This window comes from Vombatus ursinus, unplaced genomic scaffold (genome assembly GCF_900497805.2).
Source record: "Vombatus ursinus unplaced genomic scaffold, bare-nosed wombat genome assembly UNPS02014813.1, whole genome shotgun sequence".
Lineage (NCBI taxonomy): Eukaryota > Metazoa > Chordata > Mammalia > Diprotodontia > Vombatidae > Vombatus > Vombatus ursinus.
Genome location: NW_020954591.1, coordinates 17,356,412 through 17,377,642, shown reverse-complemented (window position 1 = coordinate 17,377,642; position 21,231 = coordinate 17,356,412). Strand labels below are relative to the sequence as shown.

The window sequence follows — 21,231 nt, the reverse complement described above, 5'->3', positions numbered from 1 at the left end:
TTTTTATTGGCACAGTTAAAGCTGTGTGTTGGAAGTGGCGCCTAAACAATTTCAAGTGTGGTAAGAGCTGTTTATGTCACTGAGTAAAATTAGATGTGTGTGTTGCCAATAGCAGAGGATGAAATGTAAGCCATGGCCAAATATGTGAGTGTGCTTTCTTCCAATGATAGTCAGGGCGGGGCCTAAAATACCTTCTACTCCAGTTTTGAAAGGGGTGGAAAAGTTTCAGACATTCTGTCTTTGGTTGAAATCAAGTTGGTTATACTTATTTCACGAGAGTGCTTTTTAACATATATAAGGTAAGTTATCAAATATCTTTTTCTTGAGTTTTGCCTTAAGTATTTACTATGGAGAAGTTTATAATGTACTATATAAAGACAAAATTCTAGTTCTTATTTTTTCTGAAATAAGGGTTGAGAACATTTAATTATGCTAATCATCTAGCAGTAATCCTCTGTAATAATTTCATTTCTATTATGAACTATTTTTATATCAGCAGGATGGTATCACAGATTTTGTAATCTATTATGAATACTTCTAGTATAAGCATGGAGTTCTAAAATATCCTAAGTAACAGATAATTTCATTTTGTAGAATATAACTACTATCATGCCTTTATTTTGTATTGCTATGTATTATTTCCATAACTTAATCCTTACTATTTCCATTCCTAATTCTATAATCATTGTTTATTCTGCTGAAGCATATTTTTCTCTCCCTCTTTCCATGGATAAGATGTTTATTTTAATATAGGAAATTATCAGGGTAAGACTGCCAGAGCTGTTCTACATGTTAACCGGCAGGAAGCTCCACAGAAAAAGAAAGTAAAACACTTCCTATCCATTCTCAGAGTGGAAAAGGAGAAATTTTCTCCCTAGTATCCTGAAAAAAAGAGTGCATACGGCTCAATCTATCAAGTCAAAAAACAAAATAACAGCCTGACATTGCCTTCTAGTAGTAAGGGAAGCAGGGCAAAATGTTGAAATTTTTAAAACTTCTGCCTAGAAAATATTGTTTCTTTCTCTACATTTTTTTAAAAATATGGAATGTGGTCATTGGAGGGCCCAAGTTTGTAAGAGAATTCGTAGACAACACTAACAAGAGAAAAGTATAACTCAGCTGGCTTGATAATTATTGCCAGCTGGTTGAAGTTGCTGACTAGTAAAACAAAACCTAAGAAAAATTGCTGTATTTCCTTCAAAATATTTAACTTAAGACATTTTGCTTAGTTTATTGAAATTATTTTGCAGAGAAATGAGCAAAAAAGAGACACAAAGAATTTTTTTAACTCATGGTAATTGTTTCAGTGTTAAATGTTGGTAAGGGATAGAAAAGCTTTGTGAGTTATTGGACTTGTTTGCTTTTTAAAGGCCAAATGAAAAGTAGCACTGAATACAAAATGTATTTAGATATTGAATCACCTACATTACTTTAAGATGTCATGGCAGCAAAGTCACCCTGTAACTAGAAGGCAAACATATGGCTAACAGCCTAGCAAGCAGGGACCTGAGAGTGTGGAAGATGTACCTGCAGAAGATGTACCTGCAGGCAGTTCCATCCCAGAGGTGAGGAATGAGAGCAGAGTATATTATGGAAGGTGCAGAAGTGGTAAATTGCAGACTCCCTCTAGGCATCTGCTCTTGATTGTTTTGGAACAGCAAGGTATGGTACTGTGAACAAGCTGACCATAAAACTGATAGGGAGTGTTTGGGACTGTCTCTGTTTCCTGCTTTTATCCTTTTATAACTGTTCTCTGCCTCCTTGTGGCGATGGTTGCAATTGGATCCTTTGGACATCCAAGGGGTGCCTCTGGGTTACCCAGGGGAGAATTGCATACAGAGTATCATCCAGCTATCATATACTGTTTCTCCAGGAATCCATATAGGATCTTGGGGAACCCTTATGCAGAATGTATACCAATGATGAAAGAATGCTTCAAGAAAGTGACTTGTAAACCTTAAAGGCCCATACCAAGGTGGGGAACCTGCAGCCTCACAGCCACATATGGCCCTCTAGATCCAAGTGCAGCCCTTTGACTGCATGAGGTCACAATTTCCCCACCCTGGTCCTACACAAATCTGTGCTATTGAAGTATTTCAGACTTAGTAGTCTGATGCATGTGTGACAAGGTCTGAACAAGGTGCTTTCCTTCTTCTAGGACAAGCAAAAGCAGCAGCAGTTGAGGGCCCTTTCTTTGTTACCCATCTTCCAGAGGAAGAGCTGCCCCCTCCAATTACCTCATAACAGGGGTTATTAACATATTTTCTGCAATGGTCCCCTGTGGCAGCCTGGTGAAGCCTATAGACCTCATTCTCAGAATAATGTTTTCAAATGCATAAAAATACATAAAATTACAAAGGCAGTCATTTAAATTAAAATATGGTTGTCAAACTATTTTTAAAAGCAAGTTCATGGGCCCCATGTTAAGAACCCCTGCAAGAAAATATTGTAGAACAATTGGGTGACCAGTTGCAGAAGATGAAGATAGTGACTATATGTGTGTAACTCCACAGCCATATCTGGTTCATTTGACCACATTTGCCCAACCTCCACCATCAGTGGCAATCATTATTTTCCTGCTAGTTGAGAGAGAGAGAGAGAGAGAGAGAGAGAGAGAGAGAGACAGAGAGACAGAGACAGAGACAGAGAGACAGAGAGACAGAGAGACAGAGAGAGAGAGAGAGAGAGAGAGACAGAGAGAGACAGAGAGAGAGAGAGAGCAGAGAAAGGACCTGTTGTTCCTGGGGTAGTGTGAATCAGCATTTGAAATGCAACCATTTCCATTTGCTTATGATCTAGAAAGAATGTCATTCATTATAGGGGACTTGGTAGAGGCTGTACTGGACTGGATTGGGAACTGCTGGTAAATTTATAGTATCCTGGGCATGTTCTGGGTATGTTCATTGATGCCACAATGCACATACCATGATGATGACCCATCCCTTGTTAATTGCACTAATGAGTTCTAACAGTTGTGGACAATCATATTAAAAGGAAGAAAATTCTAATCAAAATATTTAATTGAGATCTTAATGAGGAACTGAAGCACCAGATATCAAAATGCTACTTCCCAGTGAGCTTTAATTGAGTTAGGAGTGTAGCTGAGCATTTAGAAGATCAAAAGTGATTGAAGGAATAAGTCCTCAGCTCTATGGAAGATTCATAGAGAAGCCCGGATATAGAAATAGAGAGTTGAAATAAGAGGCTGAATCTGTGCACATGGGGACCTTCAGTACCCCCCAGATTCAGCACTTGTGACCCATGGTGGGCTATTTTTCAATAGACCTATCAGCCCATTTTTCTCCCAGTGTAGTCAGGGACTCTCCTGCCGGAAGAATATCTCTAAGGAACCATAAACAATTGAGACATTTCTATCTTGGATAGTTTTTTGTGCCCACTGCAGTGGGATCTCTGGGTTAAAGAGTTTGGAAAGTATAGTCATTTCTTAACATGATTTTAAATTGTTTTTCAAAATTACAGGACCAATTCACATTTCCACCAACAGTGCATAAATGTGTCTATCTTTTCATGTCATACCACATGAACTTGTCATTTTTGCAAATTTGCTGGTTATGAAGTAAAAATACAGAGATGTTTTAATTAGTAGTTCTCTTATTAGTGATTTGGAGCAGTCTTTAATATGACTTAATAATTTATAACTCTTAGTAACTGTTCACATGTTTCAACTATTTATCAATTTGGCAATTGCTTTTGATCTTATATGTGTCTATTAGTTCCATCTTCACTGTATGTGTCTTGTACATATGTATTTGTTTTATTCCCCATTTGGAGTATTTTTTTTAGGAAAAATGTTGTTTTTGCCTTTCTTTGTATCTCAAACACCCAGTACATATTAAACAGTTCATAAATGCTTGTTGATTGATTGATAGGTAGTTCTGTATATATCTTCAATATCAGATACTTAACAGAGATATTGAAAGCAAATGTTTTCCCAATCTAAAGTTTTCCTTTGCATCCTATTTGTGCTGATTTTGTTCATTCAAAAGTTTTTCAATTTCATGAAACCATCTATTATATATTCTGCACTATTAATAAATACTATCTATTTTGACTATGTCTGAGCCTTGTTTGTTTGAGAATTCTATCCTTATCCTTCTCCCACTAGCCAGAGCAGTGACAGGTACCTGAGATGCTTCTCTTCTGATTTTTTTAATGGTCTGATTTATTAATATTTAGTCCACATATCAATTTTGAATTTATTATGGTATTTGGTGTAATATGTTGGTCTAAAACTTAATTTCTGTCAAAGTATTTTCTAGTTTTCCCAGCACTTCTTTTCAAATAAAAAGTTCTTCCCCAAGTAATTTGTGTTAATCATTCAGTTGTTTCTGATTCTTCCTTGTTTAATCTGTCTGTCCCTTTGATTTCCTTTTCTATTTTAACTAATACCAAATAGTTCAGGTGTTTGCTACCACTTTAAAGTATAACAATTTTATTATAGCACTGAAAGTTGCACTCTTCTTTCATTCCTATGATTTTTTTAATTGTCCTTAAGAGTCCAGCTCTTTTGATTTTTTAAATGCATTTTTTATTACTTTGTGTCTAACATTTTAAAATATTGCCTTGAGAGTTTGATTGGTACAGCACTAAATCTGCAAATTAATTTGGATAGTATCATCATTTTAATTTTATTGGAGTAGTCCAACCGTGAACACTGAATATCTCTCTAGTTATTTTTTCCATTAATTTTTTTTCATTTCTTTAAGGAACATTTTGTGACTTTATCCATATATGTCATGGTAGATTGTGTATACCTTGGTATACACATACTTTTGAAATGGGCACTTCAAGTACCAAGTGATGTCATTTGAGTTTGATTCAGAAAACACTTGTTAAGTATCCACTGTGTGAGGAAAGAAATAATTTCTGCTCTTAAAGAATATACGTTCTTTGGTGAACACAATGTGTATACATATTCCCTGATACATTGTTCTGAAAGTCAAAGGACCTGGGTTCACATCTGCCCTCTGATACTACCTGTGTGACCTTGGGCAACTTATTTAACCACTCTTTGTCTCAGTTTCCAAACCATAAAAATATGTGGATTAGGTGGCATCTGGAGTATCTTCTAGCTCTAAATCCATGATTCCTATGGCAGATTTAGGAAGGAGAGAGCACTAACAACTTAGGGGAGAAGGAATGATTTCATAGAGGAAGAAATATCTCTACTCAAACTTGAAAGAACCTAGAAGTTCTGAGGAGGCAGGCAAGGGAGCAGAGGAGTGAATTGTAGACATAATTGACAATCTGAATGAAACCATAGACTCAGGGACTCTAGATGTCACATGTGGCTAGTTTGTTTGCATAAAGATAAATGATAAGAAGGAATCTGGCAAGGTAAGCTGGAGTCAGATTATGGAGCTCTTCATATATTAGGATAAGGAGTTCATATTTTATATTAGAGTCGCTAGGAAGAGGAGGACCACTTAAGATTTTTTTTTAGCAGTGGAATGACATAAGAAAGACCTCCTGGTCACTCTCCCACTTCTCCTCTCCCCAACCTTGCAGTAGACTTCCTAGACAAGTTTCTTGTGGAGTATATAAACAGTAATCATGTTATCTTCCCAACAGGTGCAGAAATATTTACAGCAATGGAAAGGGATATTAACTCAGTTTCTCTAGGACTTTATTACAAACTATAGAAGTATGTCTTCCATCAAACTCAACTGGTGTTTATTGGATATATGCATAGTCATAGTGGTGGAAGGTCCTTTGGAATTGGTAGAATTGGTAGCCATCACATAACCCATCAATTTGCAAACATTTATTATGTGTCTACTATGTGTCAGGAGCTGATCTAGATGCTAAGGATACAAGCTATAAAATGAAACATTATCCTCTGTCACGGAGCATTTGGGGAGACAACATAGAAATTTATTATTATATACAGAATATATATGAAATAAATACTAGGTGGTTTACAGAGTGGAATCAAGGAGGGAGTGCATGCCAGACATAGGGGATGAACACTGAAAAAGCATGGAGACAAGAGTTGGGATGCAGTGTGTGGGTCACAGACGGAAGACCAGTTCAGCTAAATCATAAATGTGGGAATGAGAGTAATATATGATGAATCAGGAAAAGCAGATTGGGGCTAGGTTGTGAAGAATTTTAAAAGACAAACAGAAGAACTTATATGTTATCTTAGAGGCAGTAGATAGCTGATGAATTTTCTTGGTTGGGGAGTAACATAGTCATACTTGCTCTTATGGAAAATCATTTTGACAATTCTGTGGAGGATGATTTGAAGTAATAAGAGAATTGAGGCAGAAAGAACAATTAGTAGTTCATTGTAATAGTTCAGGGGAGAGGTAATAGAGTTTAAATTAAGGTGAGAGCTCATTATGAAGTCACCAAGTGAGAGAGTATAGAAAGAGAAAAGACTAAGTCCCAGGACAGAACCTTGAGGATACATAAACAGGGTGAGTGATATGGATGATGAGCCAGCAAAGGAAACTTAGGAGGGCCAGTCAGCTACAGAGGATGAGAATAAGGAGAGAATAATGAAGTGAAACTCCAGAGAAAAGAAAACATCCAGGAGGTCAACAGTATCAAATGCCATACAGAGATCAATAAATATGAGGACTAAGGAAAGATCATAATATTTGGTAATTTAAAAAATCATTGGTAGTTTTAGGGAAAAAATAGTTTCTGCCAAGAAGTGAGGTAAGAATCAAGATAGCAGAGAATAGAGACTTTGCAGTAGTTACTGGGTAAAACCAGTCTTCATAAATAACTCAACCTAAGGTAATCCTCATTAATCATCTACCCAAGTGTTAAAGAAGGAATCTGTTTATTCAGAAAGAGAATAGGAGGTAACCTTTTATGAATTGAAGAGTGCCATCATGTCAGCCACCATCATTTTGGATCTTGAACCAAGCTATCCTTTCTACTTGCAACTATCATATGGGTGGCCTGGTCAGAAATAACCTGGGGCTTTTAATCAGAGAGCGTGGATTTGCCTATAGTCTGCTATTCCGAGTAGTTCTACTAGCAGAAGGAAATTACAACAATGGACTAAGAGCTATTGGTCAAGGTCCCTTTCCATTGGCTGGAACAGGACCAGCACCTCATTATCATTATGGCACACCTCATGAACCTCTTCCCATCTCAAATAAACCTACTCCCTACTTTCAAAAAAGTATATAGTTCACTTTAACATCATTTGTTTCCCAGTTTATCCTTCTCTCATTACTCATCCTAGAGAATAATCCTTTATTACAAAGAATAACAGAGGAGGGAAAAACAGTGCATCTAAACTCAATAAAACATCAGCCAAGCCCAATATTGTATGCAATGTTTCATGCTCATAGTCTTTGACCTCTGTAAAGAAAGAGGGTAGACATAAAACCAACTTCTATCCTGCATGTACACATTCAAGTCTTACACCACCCCCCCCATTTTTTCCTAAGGATAGTGTGCCTTCCAGGAACCACGAGCTTCTACTACAAGCACTCAGATATCAGTCCACGGGAGGAGAGAGGGATACAGTTTGAGGAGAGAAAACCCGAGAGAATGTTAACTTTTAGCTGTCTGGTCGTTTGTGATGGGAATAAGGCCATGCTGCACAGCAAGTAGGCTTTTGGGAAATTTCTACCCTGTGAAAGCAGTGCTTGCATGTAGTGTTTATGACAGAAGATCAAATGTGACCAAGTCGAGTCTATTTTTTGTAATTGAATGTTGGTCTCAGCATTGTCTACTATCCATTAAGAACAAGATGCATGCATTCTTTGCCATCCATTATCAATGAAAGTGAGATATGTATGTTTGTGCACATATGCACACATATATATGTCTGTATATATGTGTCTGCATACGTGCATGCATGTGTGCATGCACACACACTGCTTCAAGAAGGGAATTGGGGGCTTAATTTATTCTCTCTTAGGCAGACAGCAACTTGTGGATTCTTTTCAAAATGCCTTATGGGTCATTGTGTTTGTTGGAATCTTAATAGGACAGACATGACTTTTCTCGAGAGAGAAGGAAGGACTTAGAAGTTTTTATGAGGATAAAGAACAGGTTTAGGATGAGAGAGGCAATGGGAAAGGCCCAAGAACAGGAAACTGTTATTAAAAAGAGGAATGTGAAGTTCAAAATAATAGAGCTAAAACAATTTTGGTTGAAAGTAAAGTCTCACCCCTATGGATTTCTGTGGTAGAATGGAGATGGAGTTAGTACGAGTTAAGAACACTGATAACACTTACTAACTGTTTGACCCTGGGCAAGTCACTTAACCCCGAATGCTTCACCAAAAAGCAAAAAAAAAAAAAAAAAGAACACTGATAAACTGGAAATCTAGGATGTTTGAAAGGACATAAATGTAAATTTTGGAATCCCCATATACAAGGGTTGATATAGGGAAGAAGAACGTGAACCAAAAACTTTACACCTTCAGAAACACAGGACAGTGCCCTGAAATTTAGTTGAGTATTTCCTTTTGTTGATTGTTGTTCAGTTGTTTTTCAGTCATGTCTGACTCTCTGTGATCCCATTTGGGATTTTCTTGGCAAAGATACTGGAGTTTACCATTTCCTTCTCTAACTGATTTTACAGATACGGAAACTAAGGCAAGCAGGGTTAAGTGCCCAGGGTCACAAAGCTAATAAATATATGAGAATGGATTTGAATTGAAGATGAGTCTTTCTGATTCCAAGCCCAGAACTCTATCCACTGTGTCACCTACCTGCCCGAACTATTTTTTTAGGATGATACGAATAGGATAGGATTTAAAGTTCCTGGATTACAGTATTAGAGGGATAATCTGTGGACTTTTAAGGGAATTTTTAGCTCAACATAAACATCAAATCTATCAAAAATGACATCTATAAATTGAGGACATAATTCTTAATAATACCCCCCAAAATAGAAGCACATGATACACAGAGGATAGAATTAGATTCCTAATCTATGAGACAAGGTCATAGAGCCTACCAGCTCTGAACTGAGCAGATGGGGAAAAGAGAGAGGCAGGAAAAATTTCAGTTAAGCCTGTTTGAAAGTAAGAGAGAAATAAGGGAAGAGCTGCATTTGTTTTCTTCTGTGCCTGATGGAGAGTTTTAGAAAGATAAATTACTACTGATCTACCCCCACAAAAAAAAAAAAGAATAGGAAAACTCCTCCAAAAGAGAAGTACCGAGTCCTTTCAACTCAATAAATATTTATTATGCACATACTATGTGCCTGGAACTTTGCTAGGTGCCCGAGATAGAACAACAAAACAAAACAAAACAATACAAAATCAATGCCTCTCCCCAAGACACTTAGAACTCATATAGACTTCCTTGGTCAATTAAGAGGACATTACCTTCCCTCTTGCTAGTCTTTCAGTCTGCTTAACACTCCTTGAGGGTTGGAGGCAAAACCATAGCCTTTATTTCAAAGTTGAAATCAGATCTGAGGGATCCTCCCCACCCTAGTTTAATGGTTCTCCCAAGAATTACAGATGATTTCTCAAATGCTCTGTCCAGTGGCTTTTCTCAGTCCTCATTCTACTTTACTTTTGTGCAACTTTTGATGCTATTAATTACTGCCCTCCTTCTTGATAATTTCTCTTCCTTTAGTTTCTATAACACTATCATTTCCTGCTTCTGTTCCTATCAGTCTTATTGTTCCTTCTTAGTCTCTTTTTTTTGGATCATCCCAAGTGTAGATACCCTCCAAAGTTATGATCTTGGCCCTTTTCTTTTTCTACCATGTCTCCTTTGATGATCTCATCAGATACCAGGAGTTCAAACATCACCTCTTTGCTGATGACTTGCACATCCATATATCTGACCTTCATTTCTCTCTTGAGCTCTAATATTCTATCTCAAACAACTTGCTGTAACTGGATATCCTTTTGTCATTTCAAACTAAATAGTTTTCCCCTTTCCAATTCAAATATTTGAAAAAAATCTTGTTAAGGCATAGGTTGTTTCATGTTATTCCCATGCTTAATAACTTTCAGTGGTTCTCCATTGTTTCCAACATAAAATATAACCAACCTCCTTAGCCTGACATTGAAGACCCTCCACAATTTGGCTCCAATGTGTCTTTCCAGCCTTAGATTTCTCTTCTTCACTCATTATGTGTACAAGCTAAACGTCCTCAGATTCTAAATACCACTTCTTCCTCAATAAATTCACACAAACTGTCCTTCCCTCTCTCCAATACTAATAGAGGTGAATTATTTTATTGGGAGAGATAATCTATTCATCATTGTAGTGAGTCCTAAGGCAGAACTGACCTACCTTAACCAAGCCTCACTTCCCTAATTACTATCCTGGCCCCAACCTACTTTAATCATCCTATAGGAAAGGACACTATAGCCATTTGCCCTGACATATCATGAGCCACTCCACCTCACTTTTTAGGCATTTTAAAGTCAACATTTTCTTTGTTCCACAAAGAACTTAAAAGTTTGTGCCATGGCCCATTAATCCTTCTGAGTGGTCAGAGCCCTAGGTTGGAGCTTCCTTTTCTGATCCACTCTTGGTGGCAGAAACCACAGCGCCTAGCACTGTGTAATTAATAAATGTTTATTGAAACTAATTAAGTTGAAATGTGCCCCCTCCCATTTCTGACTTTCATATTCCTCATCATTTTTCAAGATTCTTTTCAGATACCTTCTCTTCTACACAGCCTTCCATGATCACAAACACACAGACACAGCCATAAATATACTTACACAAAGTAGGGACTTAATAAATGTGTTGAATTACTAAATAGGAAGTTCTGCTGGTGATTATCGAGTAGTTTGCTATCATTATGTAGCAAGAGCATATAGCTCCAAGTGACTTGAATACTATACATAGGGGAGTAAGTTTCTACCTGATGTGTGTAAGCAGTGTCAGGTATTTGGGGAGTCTTACATTTTATTAGTCAGCCTTATAAGGAAGGCTGTGTGCTGCTTTGAGCTATGGTCTGAGGCACTTCTTCTTTTCTTAAAAGAGCTACTAGAGTAGCTATAAGTTCTCTAAGAGATGTAAAACTATAAGTCTGTGATCACCTACATGCATATATATATATACAAGTAGAGTAAGTCAAAGGTGAACATGGATACCTAACCGAAAACTATATATGGTTGTCTAGCTCATGCAAGTGAATATACTTCGTATATCCCATTGTCCCTAAAATGCACCTCCTGCATAGCTAAGCAGGATTCTTCCATCTCTTTTCACTCAAGCCCCTTCCCTCATGGCTTTATCATAGCTAAAGTTTTATGGTGGGAAAGAGAAAATTTAAGGATCGTGGATATGATGTTCCATATTTAACAAATAGTTAACAATTCCTTAGCATGGACAAGGCATTGTGTGAGGTATTGGGGGAGAAAATAAAGATCATTAGGACAAAGTTCTTTTCTTTAATTGGCCTGCATATGAATAGGGGCAATGAGACAGGAATTCATTCTTTGATGGATTTAAGGAAAGAAAAGACTCAGGGAGATTAAAAGAGGAGGTGATGCTTGAGTTGGGACCTGAAGAATAGAAAACACTCCAACAGGCCTCCATCATTTGGCTACAATGACTTTTTAGCAAGGTATAGGGAACAGCTTTCAGCTTTCTATCTTCATATTGAAAGCCTTAGGTTCTCCCTACCCACCTATAGAAAGGAGTACCTATAAGAGATGGGCTTTTAGTCTCCATTCTATCATTTCCATTCCATTACCATCCTCCATCCCAGCAAAGTCTCCTTTTACTATTCTCTCCCTCTGCTAAAATTTATCATTTTAATGTAGAGAAACAAGAACAATACATGTTACAAATGTCCCATGTTAAATGGAACAATATAATCCTTGACTGTGTGGGTTAGGATTTGTGTCAGGGTCTTTAGGCCTATAGCAAGTAGAAGAGTGAAGCAATTTATGTATATTCAATACAAAGCTCAAGAAATATTTATCACATACTATCATCATGGCCATATTACAGACACAGAAAAATTAAAATAGCATTAAAGATTAGAATTTACCCTCAAGAGTAAATTCAAAGGGAAAGAAGAAAAATAGGTATCACATTAGAATACTTTTATTATGACAGCAGGGAAGGAATAGTTATAGTCTTTCTTTACTCCTACATAATCCCCAATTAAGTTGTGCTGTTTTCCTTTCTACTTAATATCCTTTTGTGGGAGAAAATAAGAGAGAAGATGAAAGAATTCAGAACTAGCACTTCATCTTCTCTCACTTTCTGTCCCCCCCCAAAAAAAATGGCACCAGAACTTTCAATAGTCTCAAAGCTCCATGCTATGTCAGGTTGTTCTTATTCTCCTCTAGTAAGAAAACATTCTCTGAGGTTGAATACCTATATTCCAGAATGGTAATAGAATAGTCTCAGTAACCTCCACCACCATCATTCTCAACACTGCTGAGTGCCCCTAAAAAGACCCTGCTCTTTAGGGTCCTCCTTAGGAAAGCTTTTTTTCCTCTTTAGTTTATTTTGCTTACTTATCATTTTAGACCTTACTGTCCAGCAGAGTATAATTATAAATATTCTAAAAAATGTTTACCTTGCTAAAACATAGAACTTCACTGTCTATGTATTGTACTACATTATGTGTATTTTTGGCATAAAAAAAGTAATTTGAAAGACATTTTAGTAATCAAATTCAAACCCTGAAAAGAAAATTTATGATAAAGGTAGAAATGTATCTTGTGTTGATGAAACCCTGTGAGACTTTATTAATGTACTGTCAAAGCAAAGGAGTTTTGCATATAAACCATATTTGATAAGACCTATAATTATGTTTACCTCAGGAATGCTTTTTTTCTTTTTAACTCTCCTTTAAGCTTTGCCATTAAAAGGCCTAGCACAGGTGATGAATTTAAGATAGCTTTCTATTTTTAACATTTTTATTAATTATGTGTATGTGTTTAATAAAAAGAATATCATTAACTGTAATTTCAAGAGACCTAACTGGACATTTATTTTGTTAATTGATGTCTGGTATTAAATCTTCAATCTTAAAAAATCAAAGCTAATTAAACAAAAATGATGATATATTACAAGATATAGGACTTGAGAAAAGGACCTTGGAGGCCATCAAGTCCTACCTATAACTGTTGAATGACCCCTTCTACAGGGATCCTAACAAGTGATTATCCAACTTCTACCTAAAAATTTCCAAATGTAGGAATCCACTACCTTCTAAAGCAGCACATTCTACTTTGGGGCTGGTTTTTTTTTTGTTTGACATTAAGCTAAAAATATCTCTCTGCAACCTTTACTCATTGCTCTAAATTCTGTCCTTTGGAACTAAGAAGAACAAGTCTAATCTTCTTCCTATATGGTGGTCCTTCAACTGATAATAGACAAAAAGACAGATAGAGGCAGAGACAGAGAGATTTTTAATACACTTTATGTGCCAGATCCCCAATTTTTCAACCTATATTGGAATGACATGTTTTCGCTAGGGGCAGCTAGGTGGCACAGGGCATAGAGTGCTGGGCTTGGAGTCAGGCAGACTCATCTTCCTGAGTTCAAATTTAGCCTCATATTCCTTCTAGCTGTTTGACTCAAGTCACTTATCCTGTTGTCCACAGTTTCCTCATCTGTAAAATGAGCTGGGGAAGGAAATGGTGAACCACTCCAGTATCTCTGCCAAGAAAACTCCAAATGGGGTCATGAAGAGTCAAACACGACTGAAAAAATGACTGAACAACAATAATGTTGTTCCTGGTCACAGATTTCAAATCTCATCTGTGTGCATTGATCTAGCTTTTGAACATATATAATCTAGTGTCACAAAGAACAGGCTGGTCTATTAATTCACAAATGTGGATAAGGAATAGGGACAGTTCCTCCAATAATAGCCCATCCCCTAGTATCTCAGTCACCCTTGTCAGCAAGGGACCAGTGTGCTTGCCTACATTCTCATGGGAATTATACTCTCATGGGCTTACCTACACTCTCAGAATCCTCCAAAACAAAGACTATAGTCTTATCAAGTTGATTGGGACATTCACCAAATTAATCAGGGACTCCTTGATTCATTTCTCTTATCTTTACTTGAAAAAAAAATTTCTTAAAAGCTAGAAGAATACATTAATACTAATTCAATATTAGTTACAGTTCATCTGACTAATAATCATGGAGAACTCCCAACTAGATCATTTGGGAACTTAATTTACATGATAAAAACTTTAATGACCACTATACTGTGGCTTCGCAACTAGATGGCACAGTAGATACAGTGTTACACTTGGAGTCAGGAAGACTTATCTTTCTGAGTTCAGACACATACTAGCTGTGTGACCCTGGGCAAGTCATTTCACTGTGTTTGACTCAGTTTCCTCATCTGTCAAATGAACTGGAGAAGGAAATGTAAACGACTCCAGTATCTTTGCCAAGAAAACCCCAAATGGGATCACGAAGAGCTGGACACAACCAAAAAATGACTCAACAACATACTGTGACTATTTGTTTCTAAGTTAGTAAATATGTATTAGGCACTGTGCAAGGTGATAGGTATACAAAAACTAAAATGAAACAGTTCCTGCTTTCAAGGAACTTACATTCACTTGGGAGGATACAAAATACACACAGATATGCAAAAATAAGGTAATATAATTGACTCTGCCCCCAGTTTCTCCAGGCAAATAGATATAACATTTACCTCTCAGGGTTCTTAGGTGCCATGAAGAAGGTGGAGATTATCTCTTTTCTCTGCATTGGCTCAAGTCACCACTGCTAGTTCCATGTATCTTAGAAGATAAGGGATTAGTACTCCAGTTCCATTTAACCAAGTAACATTGGATAGTTTTTGCAAAGCAATATTTACTTCAAAAGTCTATCAAGAACAAACATACATTTTCCCCAGTGCCTCAGGGCAAAATTCCCCCTATGCCACCTTGGTCTCTGGTAAGGGATTGGGCTCACAATTTAGCTCACATTATGCATAACATTGGTACCACCAAGTTCATATCCAAAGCCACCATCAATAATTGCTTCTGTTGGGCTGGAGTCCCAGACTCTTGCTTCTTGGAATGTCGGTTGCTAGACTAACCACAACACCCAAACTGGGTCCCCAGCCTCCCAGATCACCATGGCTCACACTCCTGGCCCAGTTTGGAGACTCTACTTCTTATACCTAGAACATAAAGGAGAAAGACCCAGGGCTCTTTTTTGGGAACCGTATATCCCTAAGCGAAGTCCTTCCCCCTTACTACATGGTCACATAAACTCCAAATAAAGGAGTCATCTCATTCCCCAAGATATAAATGCAAGTAATACTATGGCTGAATCTGAGGTGGGCCACACTGAAGTCCCCAACAGTTCTGACTATGAAGCCGATAGAAAAAGACTCTTCTCAACCCAAAAGGTAAACCAAGGTAGAATGCTCATGTAAGTTCCAGGCTTCGCAATTTTCCACAAAACAGCTGCCTGGTATTCTCCATGTAGATGATACCATCTTAGCAAACTGAATTGATCTGCATGTGAGTCAGACACCCATTCCCTTTGTAAGGTTAAATGATGAGTGAAAAAGAGAATTGGAATGGTTTTGGACTATCACCAGCACACTGAAAAATCCAACTGTTCCTTCCCGAACATGGAACCTGCTTTACTGTTATCCAACAATTTGCTTTAAGGAAAGATGGAAATTAGAAACAAATACTTATAAGGATATTCTGGAACAATTTCACACCCATTCTGAAGTCAGGTCACAGATTTAAAACTACCAGAAGAATCACATTCCCATTGCCTCCAGTTCGTTTATCCACTCTTATCAGTGGAATAAAACTAGACCAGAAAATAACCAACCTCTAAACATTGCAAATGAGTAAGTCATAAAGAAGAAGTGTTATTACTCTGACTTAATCATAATCTGTTAGGGGAAATATTCTAATAGAATGCAAAAGAGCAATAAATGTGCATCTTTTTTGATATGTTTGGAGAAATTAATACCAAAATAATACTATCTTAGTGAAACTACATAAAATTTTCAACGAAAGTACATGATTATACATGGAAAAATACATAAAACATCAATAATACATGAACCCTTTAGTAGTCATTGTCAAAATGCTATTTGGCAATTTCAATAGATAATATTAGTGGTATAATAAATTGAGATATTTTGATTTAAACACAAGTAATAAAATGGAATAATTGAACTAAAACTGAGGCATTATTCCTTCCTAGAACCTCATCAAAATATAGCATCATTACTTTGCAAATTTACATTTCTATTAAATTTAAACCTCAGATAAAACTGGAATTTTATTCCCATTTTTTCATTTGCTTTGAACTTTATTTTCCCCACTGCTCTTATTAGACCTACAAATATTTTTAATGATAAATCATAGGATTTTGCTGTTAGAATGGACCCTAGATAATCTAGCTTCTTAATTTTATATGTAAGGATGTAGAAGCTCAGAGATGTGACATGTCTAAGTTCATGCAACTAATTAGTCACAGATATAGAGCCAGAACTGGAGTCTCCTCTAGCACAATCCAGTGTTCTTTCCATTATACCAACTGTCCTCCAATTTTTTCTCTTTTTTCTTATTTTCTTGAAGTTCCTTAATAACAGAGTAACAATAATTCAAATTTGTATAAAACTTTGAGGTTAACAGAAAGCTTTCCACACACAAAAAAATACTAAAATCTAGGCAGTGCAAGTATTATTATTGTTACAGATATGGAAACTGAAACCCAGGATCACATATGTAACGAAATCATCACAACCAGAATTCAAACCCCAATCATCTGACTCTAAAACTTATGCTTCTTCTTTTCCATGACAGTTTAATTTAATGGAAATTAAATTTCCATCTCCTAGTATTAATTCTCATAGAACACATGAGAAATAAGTAATGTTAACTAGCCTAAACATATTACACATTTCTCTGTACTCCTACTGCCACTACCTTAGTTCAATGACTCAAAACCCAGAACATTGCAAAGTATCATAAATTAGATTAATAATCACTCAAGAGAGTTCCACCAAACTATCCACACATAAAAATAATTGTATGAAATATGCATAATGCTCATACACAATGCACATTTGAATGAGTAATTTATGGAATTTTTATATATTAGCGCATGAATCTTGGATAAACATTGTAAGTGGAAGTTGAGCTGAGACCATAAATGAACTGAAGGAGTAAAGTGGGCTGGATTACCTTTGGGAAATTGCACAGATCTTTTGATGACCCTAACTTTTTCCCAGGGACAGAGATGTGTATATGTGGGTACACACACACACGTATAAATCACAGAACATGACAGTCTTGGAAGAAACAAAGTTAAAAATCATTCAATGGGGATTAAAAAGCCCACTATGAGTGTGACCAAGGGTACAAATTACAAATGAGGAATTACACTGAAGAAATGTCACAAATGATATCAGAGAAATATATGACCAAAAAAAAAAAACAGACTAGTGTCATAGAGTAAAAGATTTCTAACAGCTTGCATGACCCATTGGTATCCATTCAATGCCAAAAAGTGTGTGAAACATATTACCAATATATTAGATGAACTCCCCTGGGATAGATTTGAGGGGGTACAGAAATGAAAGTCACGCAGATTGGGTAGGTATGATTGGGTCACTATATACAGCATGAGAGGGACTATGTACATCAATGAGATCACAAATCATTGAAGCTTTGGAGGATTGACAGACTTGGGTGAATACAGATGAAAGTGAGAATAATAAGTGTTGAAAAATCCAAATAGATTAATTTTACCTGAGGAAACTGGGATTGATTGATCTGGAGAAGGAAAAACTTTTTAGGAAAGGGGGAGCAATTGCTATCTTTAGTATCGTAAAGACTATCACAAGGAAGGAAAGATTTTTTCGTGGTACCAGGGTGCAAAATGAGAATAATGAGTGATTTCAATTTAGATGTAAGAACAAATTCCCTCATGAGAGTGGTCAAAATAGAATGAGATATTGTGGAGAAGGCCCTTGCACAGCTGTAAGGTAGATTAGACAACTTTGGAGATCCCTTCAAAACCTGAGATTCTATGATTCAAAGCCACTAAACTGTTTGGCATTTCGATGTCATTTGTTTCAAAGAGAATTAAGCAAGAGTATTGAGGGACCAGCACAATTCTTTCATGGGTCTAGAAAAAATGTAAAGTGTATTACATAGTCAATAGAATTCTCTTTATATTGAAAGAATAGCATAACTATTATGTGTATATGTAGTATAATGATATTATTGTATGTTTTGTGTCCATCTCAAAAAAATATCAATGGAAAATTATTTTTAAAAGAGAACCATAACCATATTATATAGTTTCAAGGTTTATTAGTAATGTAAAAATACTTTTTTCCTACATCATAGATCATATAGATTATAACCCAAATTATAATTTTTAATGTCAGAAGCTAAATGATGGATCTTTAAGTGTTCACCTCTACCACTGACAAAGCAAAAAGTATAACAACCTGTTTCTTTGTTTTAATTTTATATTATTGGTTGACAGAAGTACATAATAGTAAATGTGGTGATTAATTAGATTACTACTGTAGTATTCTGTAAAATTAATGAGCACTGAATTCCTGATATCATTATTGTATCAATATCATAACATTAAGCATAAAGAAACTTCCTTTTGCCTGAAAACTTTCTTGGTCACCTGGGATTTTTAAGGGAATATCAGAGAGATCAATTTTTAATCTCATTTATTTTATACCTGGACAAAAGTCTGTATTCCAAAATTATTTGTACCTGATGTATGTTATTCAGGGAACCATTGTGGGTGTACAGCATAAACTTGATTTTATATTCTTTATGAAAAAAGAGTCCAAAACAAATTTTCCCAAATTAAGTCTTTAATTATTCAAATACTGAAAATGAATTTTTTAAACTGTAGGGCTTCCAATGAGCTCTTTAATTGTGTCATAAGTTATTTTATGAGTATCCCAAAACTTATGAGTAATACACAAACACAAAAAAGGATATTTCTTTGATGTAGTTCATGGGGTTATAACACATTCTGAGAGCAGCTGGAATTCCAGAATTTTGAAGATTCATTTAGCTACCACACAAGTTGTTTATATCTCTTATAATAGGTGTTTCCTGAGACTTATTGGTGAATTGCGTCAATTTTCTGTCACAAGAATTACAAGTTCCACACAGCCAATAATTCCATCTATTAATACAACTCCTTTGAACAACACTATTTTATTATTACAGGGCTTATAAAATTTATAACTAAGCCAGTCAACCTTATAATTGCTGTGAAGTGCACCATTTTATTACTACAGACATTATACTCCCACATGCATTTATGTGCAGTTATTCTCCTTACATCTGTAAGCCTGTATAATCCATAAATTGCTTGTCAAAACTCCAGATGGAAAATCCTGGATCCCACTCCTTCATTTATTGATTGTACCTACTTATCCACATAGCAATGACTATGTATGGATCTGAATGTTACATTCCCCTTCTTGAAAGCCTTCAGCACTTCTCTGTTGGCTATAGGGTTAGAAAATGTACCTCTTAACCTTGAAGGACTACCCATAATCGTTCCCTTTTTAAGGTCTCTAACCTATTATACATCACACCCCTTCATTCACTCTGTCTGGAAAAGCTTGATAATTCATTATCCCCCAACCTAGTCCTGTGCTTTCCCACTTTCATGAGTTTGTGCAGGATAGGCATTCCCAGCATTCCTTCCCATGTGTTGAGTAATACACAAATACAAAAAAAAAAAAAAAAGGACCTTTCTATGATATAGTTCATGGGTTACAACACATTCTGAGAGCAGCTGAAATTCCAGAATTTTAAAGGTTCATCTAGCTACTATTCAAGTTGTTTATATCTCTTATAATAGGTATTTCCTGAGACTTATTGGTGAATAATACCTCCTCATCTACCCCTGTTGAACTATTTCTTTTCCTTCGGTGCCCAGATAAGGTGCCAGCTTTTCCATGAAGATCTCTGATCAGCTGTCCCCCAGCACCTGCCAAAAGTAATCTCCTTCCATATTTCTTTACTGTTTTGTTTCTATAAGACATCTTTTCTCAGTACATTCCACCTTGAAATATACTTACTTGTATTCATGTACTATTCTCCCATCCTATCTGCCTTGTAGATTGTAAATTCCTTTAATTCAGGGACTAGGTAGTTGTTCATCCTGTAACCCTGATACTGTAGCACAGTGACTTGCATGCAGTAGACATTTAATATTTGCTTGATGAGTTCTTGTATTTTAACTTCCTTATGAGGGCTAGTGGAATTGTGAGCTAAGCTTTGATAAACTTAATTGAGACTATTGCCACATTGTTATAAGACTAGGTCTGGTGGTCTTGAAACCACCATGACAGTCTCTTCTTAAGAGAGGCTATAGCTTGAAAAAATGTGGGATTGTGAACTAGTCATTCATTTATGCAATTATGAAATGGGGGGCAGGCATACCTGGTTCTTTAATTACTTGCCAAGAAAGGCCACAACTGGTAGCAGGAAACAGGGAGACAGTCACACTTGAATTAGGCACAGAGTGTATGGGGGCAAAAAGCACAGAAAGTACAGAGAAAAGCAGCCAAAGGGGTACAGAGGCAGTGGTCATAGAGCCAGGGGATGGGGAAGGTGAGAGGCAGAGATTGTCAGTCACGTAACCATGCACTAGAGTTGGAAGTACTCAGCAACGTGGAAACCAGGAAAATGGGAGAGTTTTCAGGGGACAGGAGTTTGAGGCCTCATTTTTATAGGGTTGATTGAAGAAACAGGCTAACTTTTATCTGTTCCACCTTTGGTTAGTTTATTGACATATCCAATTCATTTTCAAGTTGTCAGTATAACTTCCAAGTTAATATGCCCATATCATCTCAAAATTATCAGCACCTTTTGACAATCTACTGGTGATTACTGTGTTGTTGTTCAGTTGTTTTTCAGCTGTTTCCAATTCTTTGGACCCAATTTGGAGTTTTCTTGGCAGAGATACTGGAGTGGTTTGCCATTTCCTTCTCCGGTTTACTTTACAGATGAGGAAACTGAGGCAAACAGGTTAAGTGACTTGCCGGGTCACACAGCTAGTAAATGTCTAAAGCCAGATTTGAACTCTGGTAGATGAGTCTTCCTGATTCCAGGCCTGGCACTCTATCCACTGTGGAGGTTAGGAATTTGTCTAGTATTTACGGATCATAGAACCAAAAGGCCCTGATAGCGGCACCTAGATGACTTCCCCCGATTCAGCATATATTACTAGGCTGTGAATTTTGCTTAACAATATGACACAATTTGTAAATTTTGCTCCTTTGATCTTTGGCATG

The 21,231-nt window shown here is 36.5% G+C and overlaps 1 protein-coding gene across 2 annotated transcripts in view; it reads left to right on the top strand.

The window, feature by feature from the left end:
• The first annotated feature begins 216 nt into the window (after positions 1–216).
• SGCG (sarcoglycan gamma) overlaps positions 217–21,231 on the top strand; it is a 258,739-nt gene continuing 237,724 nt past the window's right edge. The window contains exon 1 of one of the 2 annotated variants that reach the window (XM_027835163.1): positions 217–299. The gene's annotated coding sequence lies outside the window, so the exon portion shown is untranslated. The remainder of the gene's footprint in view (positions 300–21,231) is intronic. The other variant, XM_027835164.1, reaches the window with a different exon arrangement.